Consider the following 19,876-nt stretch of genomic DNA (forward strand, 5'->3'; position numbering starts at 1 on the left):
GCATCCCTGTCGCAGTGATAGCCCGCCATTCTGGAGCGCCATATAGAGTGGAGGCCCATGAGCATGATATTAAATCATACGGAACGCCATCTTCATTATCAATGCTTAAATACCGGATGCCGTGGGAGTCTAGTGGAAATTCTTTCTTTATCGTACGTTGCAAAACATCCCAGAAATAAACCCCTTCCCAACAATGCAAAAAAACATGGTCTATTGTTTCCGGCTTCTGCGCAACCATTTGCGGATCCGTTAGCAGCGAACCGTCCGGGTTCTGAAGGAGACGGACTTTACAAAAGCTATGCAGAACGATGCGCAGCGTCGTCTGCTCTTGGCCAAGCGGAGCGTACGCCATGCTCATGGCCATGCTGCACTTTTTTCTGCACCTATTCTGGAGAGAGTGCAGAGTGAGCGAGAACTCGTGCAGAACTAGCCCTGCACCTTGACAAAACGAGGAGAGAAGTGCAGACGGCGCGCGCGGCACTGGCAAAACGAGCACGGCGGTGCTGCACTACTTGAACTAGTGCAGCTGGTGCAGGCAAATCGAAGAGACCTTATGTTTCTTCTCACTCCTTTCAGCTGGCGCATGCGCAGAAGCGACGGAGCATTCCAATAAACAAGGTCTAGTGTGTTACACGCGGCCTTAAAGGCTTAAATCTTGTCGTTCTAGAGTTTTTAATCAAATGCGCTGCGCTTCTTGGGCACAGCAGTGCATACAAAAAAAAAAATAAAAGGGTAATTGCGCTACATTTCGCAATCTGCATAGTGAGATGCATCACATCGCTGTCCTTGGTTTTTGTTTCGTTTTTCGCGGAACGTAGATAAGACCTTTCTGACTCCACATCCCCAAAATTTTGTTTTGTGCTAACCCACTCTTTCCTTCATACGCTTTAGCCAAGCGAAACGGCAAAACTAACAAATGACTCACTGACTTCGACGAAGGGTTTATTGCTTTTATCTGCTTTGAACACTTTGAACCTTTGAATATGATATGTTAGGGGAACAGTTAAATATGGCTTATCTTTACAAACAATTTCTAGAATGAGTAACGTGATAGTGCGTATTTGTTAGGCCTGAGACTATTATCTTTTTTAGAAATAATGTTTGATGATTCAGTGAGCAGCAGTCAGGTATAGTCAGGGGTGAATTTATCGATGTTTACGGTTTACCCCCGTGCCACTAGGTGGCCGATAGTCGGCTTTCGAAAATTCATGCAGCAGCGTTTATGACGTGAATTTCTGTCTTTGTGAGTAACCGATTTCGTTTTTCTCTAACTAGCGCTCTTTTCTCTCGGATTTTATGTTCGTACTTTGCATAGCTTCCGTGCCCACGCTAGCGCCACAGTTCCATCGTTGGGATCGGTGCTTGAGTGTGTTTTTCACTTCGAAAAAAGAGTCGGCGCCAATGCACGCTGACCACGTTAGGCCTAACGTTTATGGTGGCGGCAGCGTCGGCGGGAGTTAGTCTTGTATTTTTCTTTTGCCCCCTGACGCGACGTCTACTTTGTCGGGAAGCCGGTACTGCCAGCACGGGCGAGAATCGATCCTTCGCTTGTATTGACGCTCGTTGCGCGCTGTTCAGTATTAAAAGTAAGCATCATTCGCGTAGTAAGCCGGCGCATCCGGCCGGCATCCTTCCATTGAACATGCTTAGCCTCTGGCGTCCCTATGGCCGCGCTCGTCGGGAATGCGGATTGTTTTTTCACGTTCGCCATCCCGGTATTTTTTTTTTTCTGCTCTCGTTATTCATTGCCTTGGTTGGTGCGGTCGCTGCAGGGATGTCGGTTTGTTCAGGTACACGGGACTTCATAAGAACGCTTCATTTTAAAGCGCACTGTTCGGCTGAAGCGGCATTTCGGTCACGCCTACGCTATTGGATTACCTGCGCATGTGTCCGCGGCTGTTCCGTTTTCGCGCTTTTTTCGGGATTGCTTGCGCGCGCCGAAGCCTTGACGATTGCGTTTATTGTTCTCAGCGCATCCCCATGTTTTTGCGAGGGTCTATGGCTTCAGCTAAAACGGATGTTGCTCACATTGATGCTGTACCGGCATCAAGCTTGTTTGCATTTTTTTGTTTGTGTGCGCGCTGTGCCAGTGTTGATGAATAATAACACGTATTTTTTTCTTTGCTTTTCTAGTAACGCACATAGAGGGCATCTTTTTGTAAGAATTTTTTTTCTATATTCATTTCTTTTGTGTAACTTTTTGCCAATCAGAAGTGCGCCCGTTGCGATTTTGGCCCCCATGTGAGCCTTCTCGTGCACAGCCTGACATTCTGTTGATCCTTCGCATTTCAAATTAACTTTTGAATCGGGAGGGTTGTATCTTTTTCTTAAAGTTAGTACAGAATTCAACATTCGTTTGCTAGTGGTGGCCATTTGTGTAGAAAATGACCAAAAGGGCATGAAGAGATGAGACTGACAGAAATGAAAATTTCAACTTTGCTTAATGTTGTTTCTCGCCATGTGTAAACAGCCACAAGTGCTGTTCAATTTGGGGACTTAGAAAATTTCTTAAATGATGTCTCCTCTATTTTAGTGGTTGCACAAAAACTGCGAAGCAAGTGCCATGGTCGTTGTCATGCACTTCAAAGCCTACGCTTGCATGGTTGTGAGAGGAGAGAATCTTACTTCACTGTGTACTGAATGAAATAAATGCACAAGAAGGCTCACTGGAAGTCGTTGCGGACAGGGAGTGTTGTTTGGGTTGTCATGGATGGCAAGTAATGTGGCCTGGTGGCATGCTAAGCTAGGGCACGCAGGTGGGAACATCTGCATTGTCAATACTGGGGTGTTCATTTATGCCTCCCGATGTTTTGTCTTTTTGCCTTTTCATCATTTTTTGAGTGGGTGCATACTGGGGGCACCATTGTGAGAGCATCTCATGTTGAGGGGCAAGTTGTGCCCTATACTGTTTCATACATTAGGTGCAACACATTGAAAGCTACGCACGTAGTCACCAAGAAAAAAAAAGGAGGCGTATCACTGCGCTCGTTTTGTGGCCGAGTGGTTTCTGCAGAAACGGGCTCTATTCCAAGCATACACGTTTGCAATAGCTTGCTTCGCGTGCATGGACATCTTCGCAGTACGGATCTTGTAGAAAAAATCCACCCCAAAGAACCATTTTCTCCAAAACAAATGCGCAGTGCGGAGGGCACAGCTAGCAAGCTTGCGGGGCAGCGAAAATGCAACACAAACGAAAACGACATGCCAAACATACAAATTCACTGAATCCGACCCATTTTCCCTAAAAAAGGTGCTCTGTATAGTTGATGGAAAATGTGAGATGCATTAAGCTTTAAGACAAAGCAACTATTATTTCCTCTTGTGAAGAGCAGGCATTATTTTTCATAGCGGATGCAGAGAGCGCTCATTGTGGTGTTATGGAGTATAGGAGGTTAAAGTTCATGCCTAATGTGTTATGGGTAGGCTTGGCGCATAAACACTGACATTTTTTGCGATAAGTGCGAAGAAAATGCTACCGATTTCTAAAAGTGCGAAGCATGTGAAAGAGTATCATTCAATTTCACTTTGGTTGGAGTCCGGGGTCTGATAGGCAAATTATAATAGCATGGGAAAGTGACAGTTAAACATGCGGGGTGATCGGCTGCACTAGTACTCTTGCCCAGTGGCTTGCAAAGCTGATTTGTTTGCGTAGACACAGGAGTGCTTATTTGTTTTATCTTTCAAGTTCAGTTTGTAGCAAGCTCTTTAGTGCTGGTGACTGCAGAATGGCATGCAGTGTGCTACTGTCTTGACTCTTGAAATGTTATTTGCAGCTTTTATCAAGTGGCATAGAGGACCAACTTATTCACCTTAATGAATGCTAGGTTCGGGCCAGAAAAAGTTGCAAGGGCTTTGTGCACGCTTGCACAGGGTTATCCACTCTTTGGGTGAACATGGTGCAGCGTGGTCACACTTTGCAAAGCATCTGTTGTGGATGCACATCGGAAGTGAAGTGTAATCTAGAGGTGGCGCTTACTGTTGTCACCTTTAGCACTGGAACATGGCAGCTACGGCTCGAGCAGTGTAGCATCTGCAGCACTTTGCTTTGATGTGCCATGTTCACCCCCAAGGAGTGGAGGCATAACATGTGACAGGACTGAGGACAGCTGCATTGCAGTTCCTCTGGCGGCACAAATACACTTATTGCTAAGAAAATAGGAAATCTTATCTCCTTAGCAAATTGGCTGGTGGTGGCGACTGCTGTATACCATTTTATGCGATAGCATAAGGGCCCTGCTTTGCAGAAATGTCAGTGGCATCGCTGATGAAGGTGTCTTTTGTGGCCTTAATAATCTGAGGAACCTGAGAAAATGTTTGAATTTCAAATCCAGGCACAGGTCCAAATGAAGCCAAAATTGGTGGTTATTTAATAGAGGCTTTACAAAAGTTAGCGCCATCTAGTGAAAAAAACAAACTGCACGCGGCGGCCATGCTTTGTTGAGTCCGCCCGCGCCTCTCATTGAGTATGCTGTCAACGTGCGCCTTCGTGGAACCTGTGCATGCACCGAAAGGTGCATTGGAATGCTCACAAGCGAATGCCCACAGCAGTCGCTGTTAGCTCTATTCGGAATGATGCCACCATGTTGCTGCGTGCCCTTCTGCAGCCAGCGCACCGTTGTAGACGTGCACGGAATCGAGGTATTCGCGTGTGTGCGACCGTCCGTTTGCAGTCCTAATCGGCTTTACAAGTGTCACTTGCATCATGTGGAGGATTACTGCACGTCCCTCTGACTCGGAGCTAGCTCACAGAGCGTGCTATGGAGCCTTGTGAACTTGAAGGATAAGCTTATGCTGGGATGGAGGACACGGGAGAAGGAGCAATGCATGTATAACGAATGCTATAATGCAAATACGTTCTTTGAAACATTTGTACGTAGGTTGCATTTACCATTGTGTATTTGATTTAAGACACGGGCATGATTACCTAAACTACTTTTCACAGTCATACGAAATGGTAGTGCTTGGTGCAGAGAGCAATATGGTTGTCTAGTGCGCCCGAGGTGCGTGTTTCACGCTGCAAAAGCAAGTGGCTGCCAAACCCGCGGCGTCTAGTAAAGCAGGAAAAGATGTCATCCCACTAATGTGTTGTAATATGCTCATGTGCAGCCCGTTTCGACTGGTCCACGTCCAGAGCGCGCAGCTCAGGTTTGCATTCTGTGCCTTTATACCTGCCAGTGCGGCCGATAAAATAACGAAGCGTGCGCTTCACTTTCGTGTGCTTTGTCGAGTCACCCGATGGTTTGCTAATTGACAGCTACCTGAAATTCAGTTGGATTTTGTAAATATGCCGATTTCTTTTTTATTCCCTCTGTCAGATAGTAGATATTTGAAGCCGTAACCTCATATGAAAGCGCTGACATGGGAAGCTTCAAGGAAATCTGAGGAAGAGGAACTCGGCTGAAATGAAAAGAAATTTGAAAAGTCAACTCACATTACTGCGAAGTGTTTGTGCTTGGTGCAACTGGCTGTGTTCATAAAGTCAGATTTGTATCATATGATTATAAAAATTTAGAGGGACACTTGAGCTCAATCGTTAAAGGTATAACACGATAGCGTCTCTCTCTCTCATACACACACACGCACGATGTTTTCTTCACGTTTTATATTTTAGCTATTTTATTTATATTCTATTTCTATCATTTCTTTATTTATTGTTATTTTATTTGATGTTTTATATTTTTATACACCAATACTCATGCATCAGCAAAAATCGCTTTCCATTCTGAGCAATTTGACACTTTTGAACACATTCTTCAATTATTTCAAAATACGCTAGGCATCGTGAACAGAAACCGCCAGGGACAGAGAGGAGAGGTCCAAGAACAGCACACTTGGTTAAAACGTTAAAAGTGCGAACAGAACGGTGAGCGCTGACGGACAAACGCGAAACGAATGGATGGAGCGATCAAAATATGGCGGCCGGCGCGGGATCAGCGTGCCGCTCACGGTTGCCAGACTTACTTTTGTAAACCTTCTATTGTGGTTAATTAGAGTAGTTATGGGGCTCAAGAGGAAAGTATACAACAGTTGCATCTTACCTGTACTCACCTATGGGGCTGAAACGTGGAAGCTAACCAAGAGAGTTCTACTTAAGTTCACAACCCAGAGGGCTATGGAAAGAAAAATGGTAGGGGTAACATTAAGAGATAGGAAGCGTGCAGAGTGGGTCAGAGAAATAACTCAATTACGAAGAAGGAATGGGCATGGGCAAGACATGTAGTGCGAAGAGAGGATAACCGATGGTCGCTTCGGGTAACAAACTGGATTCCAAGGGAAGGAAAGCGTAGCAGGGGGCGGCAGAAAGTTAGGTGGGCAGACGAGGTTACGAAGTTCGGAGTGGTCAAGTGGATGCAGCTAGCAGACCGGGTTAATTGGAGGAATATGGGAGAGGCCCTCACCCTGCAGTGGGTATAGTCAGGCTGATGATGATGGGGCTTGAACATGGCCCCAGTCAGGCAGGTCCCTTGCTCTGCCCCTCTGGCATTCCCCGACGAAGCTGGACCACACTTGGCATATCTTGATTATTAGGAATTTATTTACATATTGCGGGCGTATGATACGTATCACTCGGAGTGCGGCCTCTCCGCACGACACTCCGGTTCAGTCCCTTCTGTCCTCTTCTCTCTCGTCGTTGCGTCCACCGTGCTCCCTCCGAGAGTCCTCCTCGCCAGGTCCACGGCTGTCTTCGCGTCCCAAGCTCCCAACACCTCGGAGGTTCGAACGCTTCTCAGAAGCCGGCGCCCGTTGCAGGCTCCCGCTCCCCGCCGCGGGCAGTGGCCAGCTCGGATGACACGGGCAGTGCGCCTTGCGGGAGCCCATAAATTTCTCCTCCTTGCAGTCCTCCCGGCGCCGATTCTCCGGTCCCCACCGCCGCGTCGCTGCTCTGCTTTCGGGAATGTGTTTAGTCCGCCAACGCTTCGCGAGGCGCACGGCATACACAAACACACAAAAGCCAATCGTTCGTTCTCCCAGTGCTTGGAGGAACACACAGCGTACATGACACCCCCATCGCCACTGTGATGCATGACTTCTAGGAATGCAGCACACTTCAGCACCGGTCGCGCGGCACTCAAGCAGGGTAGGTGTCTCGTGACTCCATATTCAGCGCACCATGGCACCCCAAACAAGGCGGACACACAAAACACAAATAACAGAAAAAGGCGACCAAGGGGCATTCGTTCTCCCTTTCGCCTCCTACCCTCAACAACGGCCTTGTCGTCACCAGCCTTGGTGCTGACCGTTACATTCCCAGCTGCGTCTACGCTCTCCTCTCTGTTGTCGCCCTCCCGGCTTAGTGCGGTCACTCCTACTGACGCTACAGTTGCACCTCCTAACCGTTCCGGATGTATATCATCACCAGAGATCGCATCAACCTTGGATGCCTGCTTACCTGTCACTGCACAGATACTTGGCGCAGTATCTAACATGTCAGAATCAGTTTTCTTCAATCCATCCTTTTCTACTGCTCCGTGGCCAACCGCTCCGACCTGCTTCCACACGTCTCTCAACATAGAGTCCTCCGTGCCAGTGCGACGAAAAACCTCACGTTCAGTAGCACCATGTGGCTCGCTAGTCGTAGTAATAGCCCCGGTCGCCACCACGACTCCGTAAAAATCATCACCACTGCTGCCCGCTGGCATGGTCTGATGCGTTGTCATTGTGGTTTCTCCTAGCAACTGCGCGTATGTGTCTGAGCTGATAAGTGCGTCTATCCCTGGGGCTAACCTGTCAAAGCACAGAGAACTTCTGTGCCAACCGTGGCTGCACCGACGTCTTTAGCCAACAGTTTCAAAGGGACGTATACCAATTTTGCCAGCACTTGCCCTCCAAACGCACCAGTTAATTTTATGCTTGAACCGGTAAGTGACACATGGTCTCCCAGAATTGATCGTCTGATGACACTGACCTCCGCTCCTGAATCCAAGTGCCCCACGAATTTGGCCTTTCCACAACAGAGTGCGATCGTCTTGAGGGCGCGGAACGGGCGTTTTCCACCATTTACGTTTGCATTCCTGAAGTTAGTTCCCGCAACACGCGCCACCAAGCCTCCGTCATCTGTTGTCGTTTGCACGAGGTTCGTCTGTGCTGACCGCCGTTTCGGACAATCGCGAGCAAGATGATCAGGAAGGCCACACTCGTAGCACAGCCTACGCGCCCTGGCATAAGCAGCCGACCGTCCGGCATCGTCATAGCGCGTCCTAGCCAATTCAGTTGTTTTTCTCTCTCTCCTTATCGGGCTCGCTGTACCACCCACCGACTCTCCTATGCTTCTATTAGGGTCTTTAGCGATCTGGCTTTCATCAAATTGTTCCGCGAGGTTGGCCACTTCATCCGGGCGCATTGCCTTCCCTGTAGTCTCATTTTGAACAACAAAGGCCCGGGTATCGGGACTTAACATCTCCTTCAATTTGTCTACCACTACGAGCTCTCGCGGCTCTTCCAGCAATAATAGGTGAAATAATTTTGCAGTCGCGTTGCGCACTGGTCCCATGATTCATTTGAACCCTTTTTTGAGTAGTTAAAAAGTTGCCTGTATTCGGCTGACGACAGCCTGAGCCCTTTGAGAATCTCTTCTTTGAGCGCTGTGTAATCCCTGCGCTTCTCCGCCGAGAGCCGACCGAGCAGTCCCCTAGCCTTTTCATTCAGTATGGGCAATAATAAGCCCGCTCTCCATTCATTTGGGACGCTGTAGGCATCCAGCGTTGCTTCAATGTCATCAAACCAGCCTGTGACAAGCGCCTCTTCTGCTGGCATGTCTAACAGCACTCCCTTCAGCATGTTTGTGTATTTCAGCCTCCTGTCTTCCTCTGCACTCAGAGGAGCCATCCGCGCGGCACCGGCACTGCCGTTGTTACACAGTCTCGCATGTTCCAATTCCCTTTCCGCTCTGCCCAATTCTGTTTCCGCAATTTTTAATTTCATTTGTAACAATGCCATCTGGTCAGTGACGGAAACTACTGACCTTTCGCTGACGCTTCGCACCTCAGCAGTCGACACCAGCTCCATCTGCCTCTCCCCCTCTTCACTTCGGGCCCCTACTTCGGCCTCGCGACTTCGCAAGTTATATCCCGTGGTTGCCATAGTGCCCTCAAAACAGGAGCCAACAAGACACCTACCTGTCCAGACTTGCGCTGCAGGGGAAGACTGCAAATTCGTCGACGCCCCCGGTGCACGCTCAGCTGTGGGCCCACATCCTCCGTCCAATTCCCGGTCGGTTCTGCTTGACGTCGGAGATCCTGTCGGCTGCGCCAGTCAGGCAGGTCCCTTGCTCTGCCCCTCTGGCATTCCCCGACGAAGCTGGACCACACTTGGCATATCTTGATTATTAGGAATTTATTTACATATTGCGCGCGTATGATACGTATCACTCGGAATGCGGCCTCTCCGCACGACACTCCGGTTCAGTCCCTTCTGTCCTCTTCTCTCTCGTCGTTGCGTCCACCGTGCTTCCTCCGAGAGTCCTCCTCGCCAGGTCCACGGCTGTCTTCGCGTCCCAAGCTCCCAACACCTCGGAAGTTCGGACGCTTCCCAGAAGCCGGCGACCGTTGCAGGCTCCCGCTCCCAGCCGCGGGCAGCGGCCAGCTCGGATGACACGGGCAGTGCGCCTTGCGGGAGCCCATAAATTTCTCCTCCTTGCAGTCCTCCCGGCGCCGATTCACCGGTCCCCACCGCCGCGTCGCTGCTCTGCTTTCGGGAATGTGTTTAGTCCGCCAACGCTTCGCGAGGCGCACAGCATACACAAACACACAAAAGCCAATCGTTCGTTCTCCCGGTGCTTGGAGGAACACACAGCGTACATGACAGCCCCTCTCTTAGCTGTGAGACTATTGTGCCACACGCGAGTCTGGAAGCCAAGTTAGAAGGGGACGTAGTGAGTACGTCTTGATCTCTGGCTTGGTGGTGTATCTTGGTATATATATATATATATATGCTAACTGCAATTAACTGTATGCTAATTAGTTAGAAATTACTTACGAAGAGGTGGTGTCATTGAATGTTAATGCCGTTGTGAATAAAAAGAAAGGGATGTACAGACCAAAGCAAATCGTTCGCTGGGACAGTTGCATGCTAAGTAGATTCTAGCAAACGAGAAGCAGGAAAGGTGACGTCGGTCCATTAATGCTATTGCATATCGCTCTTAAAGCCTTTTGTCTGTTGTAAACACTCAGGGAGAATAGTGTATTGCATTTCATATTGCAGGGATTATACTATTGATACAGGTCAACTCTATTTCATTCTCAGTGTGCCTTTAAGGTTGTGTGAGACATCATATGCGCCCACTGGCAGCGACAAATTATTTGTTCACTGTCCCTTCTAATGAAATGTGCTTGAGGTGAATAATGATGAGCCTTTATTAAGTAGTAGAATGATTGAGGCTGTAATCCATACTTGGGAAGTGCATTTCATTTAGCGTGTAAAAATTGAACCATGCTCGGGGGGACCCCACAGCTGATGGCCTTGTGGGGTGTACTCACGAGAGCTTTAGAATAGGGGCTGACTGCATCTGGATTACATTCGCAGCATTTCTGTATGAAAGTGAAATGATAAATTTTAAGTTCTGTTTGCTTGCACATTGCCACATTGCACACTCGTTCAGTGCCTCAAATGCTGGGTAACAAGAGAAGAGGCTTCCAAAGGCCCATTACGTGCACGATTACAATCTACTGTCTTCCGGGATCTCGATCGCAAGGGAAAACTTTGCACTACAGTGTATCTCCGCTAGAGCGAAGCAAATTTTGAAGCGCAAATTGCGCACAAAGATAACAGCTGTAAACCAAGCCCAAAGATGGCAGCAATCGGCTGGCTGCAACGCCCGCGGCGCGCGCAGGAATTTCAAACAAAATGCCTCTTTTCGGCGGGCATTTTGTGGCTTTTGTGACGTTTTGAAAGCCAATTTTATCGCATTTCCTGACCGAATTCAGTGTTAATAATTTAAGTGCAGGTGCTCAAAAAGGTAAACATTCAGAAAGTGAGTGTCTCAAAATCAGTGTTTGAACATTGTCAACCGTTCTAAGACTCGTGTGCCCCCTTAATTAACTCTACGACTGTTATCTTTTTTTCACTACTGCAAGTCTTTAAGTAATTTTATTTTCCAGCTGATTACGCATTTATCAACAATCTGAAAGTTTGCAACTTAGACGCAGTTTCCTTTAATTGCCGCGGACGCCGCCACTGTTATACACCTAGGTACGGCTGGTCTCGATGGAGTCTCCCTCGAGACCGGCTGTGACCTAGGGTGCCTCGTATCGAGGCACCCTATATACATCTGAATTTCGACCATTCAGAAACACTGTGGTTTGATACATGGGGCCTATAGGAAATTTTGCAACTGGTAGTATCAAAAAGCTCTGCTGAGGCTGGCATCAGTGCGCTTTTAATTTTCATTAAACTGGCGTCGTTTTTACTCGCCATTAACACTAATAACAGCCTTTCAGTATTGGAAACTGCAGATATGATTAATAAATAGCTTTTTGTTGGGGATTATTCGTCTGTGTTCATTATCATCAGCAGCTACATTTTTTAGCCTCTTCACTCAGGGATTTTGCCTTTCACTATTGGAAACTGCAGATATGATTAATAAATAGCTTTTTGTTGGCGATTATTCGTCTATGTTCATTATCATCAGCAGCTGTATTTTTTAGCCTCTTCACTCGTCAGGGATTTTGAAAAAAGTGGTTTGCTAAACACCCTCGTTTTGCGTCGAAGCCACGGCAGACAGTGTTTTGGAATTGGCCGCTTCACTGCGTCTCTCGCATGCTCCTGTGCGCGATTCTTGCGTGTGGCTGCGGAAATCGGTGAGAACCTGCGCTGCCAAGCTGCTTTGCTGATGTTCTGTGCCATCGATTCGGGCTTAGATGATGCGTACACGAGATAAAGCACACTTGCATGTTACACATTGGCACTTCCTAAATGGTGTGCGAAAGGACATTTAAAAAAAACGCGATATTACACTTTTGTTAATCTCAATTCTTAAGATTCGCAGACGAGTAATTCGTGTTCACCTGTAATCCGATATCCAAACTTTGTAGTGATCTCTTGAAAGGATCAGTCTGTGCTAAAACTGACGATGCGTGTACATTCCATTCGTTATGCACAAGAGATGCTTCTCGCCAATCGTCACAATAGCGCTTGTTCTGGCTAAAAACGACAACGGCACGTTTGCACGTGTACAACTCGCACGCTCGTCTGCGAGCATCCATGCAGACGTTCTGAGAGGAGACCGGCCGCTGTAGGTCAAACCGCAGTAGACTGTGCCAAAGCTTGACTGGCAGTGCAAGAGAAGAAATGGGTCTTCTAGAAAGCCGTACTCGGCAGGAGTGCACTCAATGGGACAGGAGTATGAAGGGAAGGGCTTCTCTGCAGCGGCGGCTGGTGTGGACAGCAGCCTGCCCATGTGCTTGCGAATGACTCTGGTTGTTTGGGCTGCTGTCGCACACAATTCTAAGAGGTCAAGAAACTGCAAAAGCAGTGGCACGAGACAAACTGTGCAAGCACAGACGGGAAGGGAAAGGCAGAGACCAATGAATGCGTGGGCGATGAAAAATGGGTGTGACAACCGGAAGTCTGCGAACCAAGCATCACCCGATGATGTTTCCTGAGCTGTTTTAGTTTTTTTCTGGTGTCTGGAAGTGTTAAGTTTTGAGGGAAGAGTGGAGGAGTGCCATTTTTAATCACCAATATCTTCGGTGTTAATGAAGCTATCTAAAAAAATTCCTTTGAATTGACTTGTGAGGGTGTACCTATCTCTCGAACGATTTGCTTTACCTCATTTTAGGCATTTCATAGTCCCTTTAACCTCGTGTTTGGCATATGATAGCCTTAGTTGCTTATGCGCCACAAAGTGCAACACAACACTCAGGTTCTGCCACCATTGTGCATAAATATCTGCCTCAGTCATCAACGGCGGTCAGACCTGTGACGCAGCGGGGGTGCTAAGAATCTCTGGCTCCGCTGGACAGGCTGCCATTGGAAACTGACCCTGGCAACTTTTATCGCTAAAACACTACCTAGTGAGGCTAGTTTGGCAGTGCTTTTAGAGGATGGTCGCTTAGGGCAACAAACTGGATTCCAAGGGAAGGAAAGCATAGCGGGAGGTGGCAGAAAATTAGGTGGGCGGATGAGATTTAAGAAGTTTGTAGGGGTCAAGTGGATGCAGCTCCCACAGGACCGCGCTAATTGGAGGAATATGGGAGAGGCCTTCGCCCTGCAGTGGGTATAGTCAGGCTGGGGATAATGATGATCTGCCTCAGAGGGAAGCTGTCTTGCAGGTTTTGCAACTGGTCTGTTCACATTATTTTTGGTTGGCACTGGCTCGAAATGCTGTCGTGCCAGCTACGTTTTGAATTTTTCATGTGCTTGTCATTGTAGGGAGAAAATTGTTGATTGACAGATTTATCTTTGTTATTATCAGGTTGGGGAGTAGCATGTTGCCTTCCTGATGTGCTAGAAAATTTTGTATTTGTGGCATGTCTCTCTTGTGATATTCTGTTAGCAAGGGAACAGTAGGAGCCTCCATGACAGCCCTGCTCTCCTGTGCCGCCTGCTTTTTTCTTGCAGTCTCTATGCTCATCGCTTTTTTATGCCTTGACGTGATGGCTGAGTTGTGCAAGGAAACACCTGTTAACCAACCCCCCTTCCCTCCCACCTTTTTTGCTCTTTTGCAGCCAGTGTTTTTTTTTACCCGTTTTTTTTTCTTCGTAATTTTTTTTGTTTTTTTCTCGCTATTTTTTTTTTACCGGCTTGGATCCGTCGTCTTTTACCATCATCGCTGCTGCTCCTTGCTGCTGACGTTGGGGGCCCTCCTGTCTTCCTGGCCGGTTCGCTGACTCGCTGCCTGGTTGACCCACTGCTGCAGTGCTTCGAAGGAAGTGCCTTTTTTTTTTCCTCCTCCGGAGCCTAGCCATTAGTCCTGTGAGCTCCTGGCAAGGCGGGAGCAAGCGAAACCGAACCGGAACAGCGAGGGCCTGACCCAGCGTGCACACTGGAACAAGACGAAGCCATGGAAGGCGACGGAGGCAATAGCCAGACCAACCTGATCATCAACTACCTTCCCCAAAGCCTGACGGACGAGGAGTTCCGCAGCCTTTTCACCAGCATCGGTCCCATAAAGTCGTCCAAGATTGTGCGCCACAAGGCAACTGGCTACAGCTATGGCTTTGGCTTTGTTGACTACCAAGGAGCTGGCGACGCTGCAAGAGCTGTTGAGACACTCAACGGCTTGCAGCTGCAGAACAAGAAGATCAAGGTGGCATACGCGCGGCCCGGCGGCGAGACCATTAAACACGCCAACCTCTACATCCGTGGCATCCCCAAGCACTTTCCAGCAGAGCAGGCCGAGAAGCTGTTTGCTGATTTTGGCAGGCTGATCCAGTTCAGGGTGCTCAAGGATGACTCGGGTGCTTCCAACAAGGGGGTGGCTTTCGCGTTGTACGATCTCCGCGAGAACGCCGAAGCTGCCATGGCAGCTCTGACGGGCCAAACGCTGCCGGGTGCCACCGAGCCACTCCTGATCAAGTTTGCAGAGGACAACTCCAAGAAGCTGCGGCCGCCCGGAGGCCGAGGTGCCCAGGGTCAGCTCATCGGACCCCCAGGTGCTGGTGGTGGACCCATGCGTGGTGCTCAGGGTCGCTATCGGTACAACCCACTGACGGGCTCCTACCAGTATCCAATGGGTGGCATGGCTCCGGCTCCAACTGCAGCCGACGCTGGCGGGCACGTGCTCTTTGTCTACAACATTGGGACCGATACAGACGAGAAGTCGCTCTGGCAACTTTTTGCCCAATACGGCACTGTGACCAAGGTGAACATCATCCGTGACACGGCTACAGGGCTGTCCAAGGGCTTTGGCTTTGTGACCATGGCCAACTACCAGGACTGCGTGTGGGCCATTGAGGCTCTGAACGGGTTCCGCTATGCAGGCCGGCCTCTGCAAGTCTCCTTCAAGCAGCCAAAGTAAAGCGGGGTACTGCTAGATAGTTGCGAGAGGTCCTAACCAGAGTGCAGCACTTAGCTTCAAATGTGCTGCTCAGAATGGTTACACAGGGAAGCTCTATACAGCACTCTGGATGCACTTCTTGGTACTCATGGGTTAGAGTCAGTGCTCCTGACGATTGTCTTTGGCACACTTCCAAGCCCCACCCCACCTTTCTTTATTTCCCTCCCTATTTGTTGAATTGTTTTTCCGAGAACCGCTCTGGATTGGCTTCGCGCTGCCACATGTCGCCTGCGTGCTAAGAAGAAAACGGCGGGCCGCCACTAGGGGCTGGTAGCGTTTTGAGGGGTGGGGCTTGATGTGCTTTATATATATAAATATTTTTGTCCCCCGAATTCATGTATTGGACATATGCCGAACCAACTACCCCTGTTTGTCTTGCTCAAAAATCAGATTGGTAATGGAGCTGACAGACTGTGCACCATTGGGGGAAGCAGGAAACTTCATGCATTCATCACTCTTTCCCAATATTTTTTTGTATTGTATGTGTGGGCATTTTGTTTTCTTTTTTGTCATGTGTGAATGTGCTACTGTAGTGAGGATGTGTCACTTCTTTTTGTAGCAAATTGCCAAGTTTCTTTTTTTTAGTTTTCTTGTTTAGTTGGCAGTTGCCTCCAGATTGCTGTGTCATTGCTGTTGTGTCGTAAGCTGTTGTATTTGTTATTGTTACAAATTTGAAAGAATTATCGACTGAGAATGGTGACTGTGCAAGTACTCTCTCCCTTCTGTGGCTTGTTTTTTTTTTTTTTTCTTTTTGTCATTTATATTGCCTATTCTCTTGGTCAGAATAGGCACATCTAAGGGTTTGCCTGAACGTACATAAAATGTATCCTATATTTCACATCAACTGGTAATGCTCCTCTGCCTCATTGTCCTGGAAGCAGGGGGATCATGAAATAAAAAAAAGGCCTGTCATCATCTTGCTTTACTGTTGCTTATGGCACTGAAGCCTCGCAAGTCTCTACGGTCTTTGAAATCTATCTTCTGGCTGTTATGTAGTAACCCAGAATCTCGCAGAGTCCATGTAACACTTCTTATCGACGTTAGCACAACCCTCAAGTCGGTTTGATTGGGCATGTAAGGCGGGCGTTCAACTATTTCATGTACTGAGACTAGCGGTGCAAAGTTTCCAGAAATTTTGAATGGCCTGAAAAATAAAAGCAGGTTTTCTCTTCATGAAAAGTAAATTTTGGAAAAGAAGCATACTTAGAAGAGAGTGTATTTCTGCACTAAAGAGTACAAACCGCCTAGTAAAGAGAAGAGACATTAGACTGCCAACTAAGATCCGTATAACGTGCTATGGTCTTTCCAGTTGTGATGTATGGATGCGAGAGTTGGACTGTGAAGAAGGCTGACCGCCGAGGAATTGACGCATTTAAATTGTGGTGCTGGCAGAGACTTGAGAGTTAGACTGCCAGAAGATCAAATCAGTCTATATTGTCGACCATAAACCCTGACTGCTTATTGGAGGGTCAAATTCTAAAGTTAAAGCTCAGCTACTTTGGTCATCTGATGAGAAGAGAGGAGTCGCTGGAGAAAACTTTGATGCTGGGGAAGATTGAGGGTCACCGGAGGTAGGTAGCGAACGCGGTGGTTAGATGGCATCCTCGAGGCGCTGCAGATGAAGTTGTGATGTTGGGAAGATACGAGACCGGAAAGGGTGGCGTGATATGGTCCATAGGGTCTGAACTGAACTGAAATTTTGGGAAAGAAGCATACCTTGAAGTGCGTGTATTTCTGCACTAGAGAGTACAAACAATAATATAATGACGGCCTGAAAAGGTTTTGTTTTCATGAAAAGGAAATTGGAAAAATAAGATTGGGATGGAGCACATTTGGCAAGCACTCGCAGATTATGACTAGCAGCTTACCGGTATCGCTCAAGAGGAAAGTATACAACAGTTGCATCTTGTCTGTACTCACCTATGGGGCTGAAACGTGGAGGCTAACCAAGAGAGTTCTACTTAAGTTGAGGGCAACCCAGAGGGCTATGGAACGAAAAATGGTAGGGGTAACATTAAGAGATGGGAAGCGTGCAGAGTGGGTCAGAGGAATTAGTTACCGACATTCTAGTGGAAATTAAGAAATGAACATGGGCAGGACATGTAGTGCAAAGAGGGGATAACCGATGGTCGCAGAGGGTAACAAACTGGTTCCCAAGGGAAGGAAAGCGTAGCAGGGGGCGGCAGAAAGTTAGGTGGGGAGATGAGATTAAGAAGTTTGCAGGGGTCAAGTGGATGCAGCTAGCACAAAACCGGGTTAAGTGGAGAAATATGGGAGAGGCCTTCGCCCTGCAGTGGGTATAGTCAGGCTGATGATGAAATTTTGATAAAGAAGCATACTTGGAAGAGCGTGTATTTCTGTACTAAACGTACAAACATCAATAATGACTACATGAACGGCCTCAAAAAAAAAATCAACAGTAAATTTTGGAAAAGAAGCATACTTGAGCATGTATTTCTGCACTGAAGAGTACAAACATCAATAATGACTGGATGAACTGCCTGGAAAAAAAAGTTTTCGTGAGAAGTAAATTTTGGAAAAGAAGTGTACTTAAAGAGCGTGTATTTCTGCACTAAAGAGTACAAACATCGAATGACTAGATGAACGGCCTGAAAATAAGTTTTGTTTTCATAAAAACTAAATTTTGGAAAAGCATACTTGAAGAGTGTGTATTTCTGCACTAAAGAGTACAAACATCAATAATGAGGATGAACTGCCTGGAAGAAATGTTTTCGTGGGAAGTAAATTTTGGAAAAGAAGCATACTTAAAGAGCGTGTATTTCTGCACTAAAGAGTACAAACATCAATAATGAGGATGAACTGCCTGGAAGAAATGTTTTCGTGGGAAGTAAATTTTGGAAAAGAAGCATACTTAAAGAGCGTGTATTTCTGCACTAAAGAGTACAAACATCAATAATGAGGAACTGCCTGGAAGAAATGTTTTCGTGGGAAGTAAATTTTGGAAAAGAAGCATACTTAAAGAGCGTGTATTTCTGCACTAAAGAGTACAAACATCAATAATGAGGATGAACTGCCTGGAAGAAATGTTTTCGTGGGAAGTAAATTTTGGAAAAGAAGCATACTTAAAGAGCGTGTATTTCTGCACTAAAGAGTACAAACATCAATAATGAGGATGAACTGCCTGGAAGAAATGTTTTCGTGGGAAGTAAATTTTGGAAAAGAAGCATACTTAAAGAGCGTGTATTTCTGCACTAAAGAGTACAAACATCAATAATGAGGATGAACCGCCTGGAAAAAATGTTTTCGTGGGAAGTAAATTTTGGAAAAGAAGCATACTTAAAGAGCGTGTATTTCTGCACTAAAGAGTACAAACAATAATGAGGATGAACCGCCTGGAAAAAAAGTTTTGGTGGGAAGTAAATTTTGGAAAAGAAGCATACTTAAAGAGCGTGTATTTCTGCACTAAAGAGTACAAACATCAATAATGAGGATGAACCGCCTGGAAAAAAAGTTTTCGTGGGAAGTAAATTTTGGAAAAGAAGCATACTTAAAGAGCGTGTATTTCTGCACTAAAGAGTACAAACATCAATAATGAGGATGAACCGCCTGGAAAAAAAGTTTTCGTGGGAAGTAAATTTTGGAAAAGAAGCATACTTAAAGAGCGTGTATTTCTGCACTAAAGAGTACAAACATCAATAATGAGGATGAACCGCCTGGAAAAAAAGTTTTGGTGGGAAGTAAATTTTGGAAAAGCAGCATACTTAAAGAGCGTGTATTTCTGCACTAAAGAGTACAAACATCAATAATGAGGATGAACCGCCTGGAAAAAAAGTTGTTTTCGTGAGAGGTAAATTTTGGAAAAGAAGCATACTTAAAGATCGTGTTTTTCTGCACTAAAGAGTACAAACATCAATAATGAGGATGAACCGCCTGGAAAAAAAGTTGTTTTCGTGAGAGGTAAATTTTGGAAAAGAAGCGTACTTAAAGATCGTGTTTTTCTGCACTAATGAGTACAAACATCAATAATGAGGATGAACCGCCTGGAAAAAAAGTTTTCGTGGGAAGTATATTTTGGAAAAGAAGCATACTTAAAGAGCGTGTATTTCTGCGCTAAAGAGTACAAACATCAATAATGAGGATGAACCGCCTGGAAAAAAAGCTGTTTTCGTGAGAAGTAAATTTTGGAAAAGAAGCGTACTTAAAGAGCGTGTATTTCTGCACTAAAGAGTACAAACATCAATAATGAGGATGAACCGCCTGGAAAAAAAGTTTTCGTGGGAAGTAAATTTTGGAAAAGAAGCATACTTAAAGAGCGTGTATTTCTGCACTAAAGAGTACAAACATCAATAATGAGGATGAACCGCCTGGAAAAAAAGTTGTTTTCGTGAGAAGTAAATTTTGGAAAAGAAGCGTACTTAAAGAGCGTGTATTTCTGCACTAAAGAGTACAAACATCAATAATGAGGATGAACCGCCTGGAAAAAAAGTTGTTTTCGTGAGAAGTAAATTTTGGAAAAGAAGCGTACTTAAAGAGCGTGTATTTCTGCACTAAAGAGTACAAACATCAATAACGAGGATGAACCGCCTGGAAAAAAAGTTGTTTTCGTGAGAAGTAAATTTTGGAAAAGAAGCGTACTTAAAGAGCGTGTATTTCTGCACTAAAGAGTACAAACATCAATAATGAGGATGAACCGCCTGGAAAAAAAGTTGTTTTCGTGAGAAGTAAATTTTGGAAAAGAAGCGTACTTAAAGAGCGTGTATTTCTGCACTAAAGAGTACAAACATCAATAACGAGGATGAACCGCCTGGAAAAAAAGTTGTTTTCGTGAGAAGTAAATTTTGGAAAAGAAGCGTACTTAAAGAGCGTGTATTTCTGCACTAAAGAGTACAAACATCAATAACGAGGATGAACCGCCTGGAA

At 46.4% G+C, this 19,876-nt stretch overlaps 1 pseudogene across 3 annotated transcripts; it reads left to right on the top strand.

Annotated features, from left to right (window-relative positions):
* Positions 1 to 1,132: 1,132 nt before the first annotated feature.
* LOC146180313 (ELAV-like protein 1-B pseudogene) lies at positions 1,133 to 15,910 on the top strand (annotated as a pseudogene). 3 transcript variants are annotated; one of them, XR_014700827.1, is made up of 2 exons: positions 1,133 to 1,243; positions 13,856 to 15,910. The product of XR_014700827.1 is annotated as an ELAV-like protein 1-B pseudogene, transcript variant X1 (transcript). The 3 variants fall into 3 exon arrangements; XR_014700828.1 differs by lacking the exon at positions 1,133 to 1,243 and adding an exon at positions 1,321 to 1,586; XR_014700829.1 differs by lacking the exon at positions 1,133 to 1,243 and adding an exon at positions 2,141 to 2,158.
* Positions 15,911 to 19,876: the final 3,966 nt, after the last annotated feature.

The sequence above is a fragment of the Amblyomma maculatum genome, chromosome 9 (genome assembly GCF_055883805.1).
Source record: "Amblyomma maculatum isolate TAMU_Amacu chromosome 9, ASM5588380v1, whole genome shotgun sequence".
NCBI lineage: Eukaryota > Metazoa > Arthropoda > Arachnida > Ixodida > Ixodidae > Amblyomma > Amblyomma maculatum.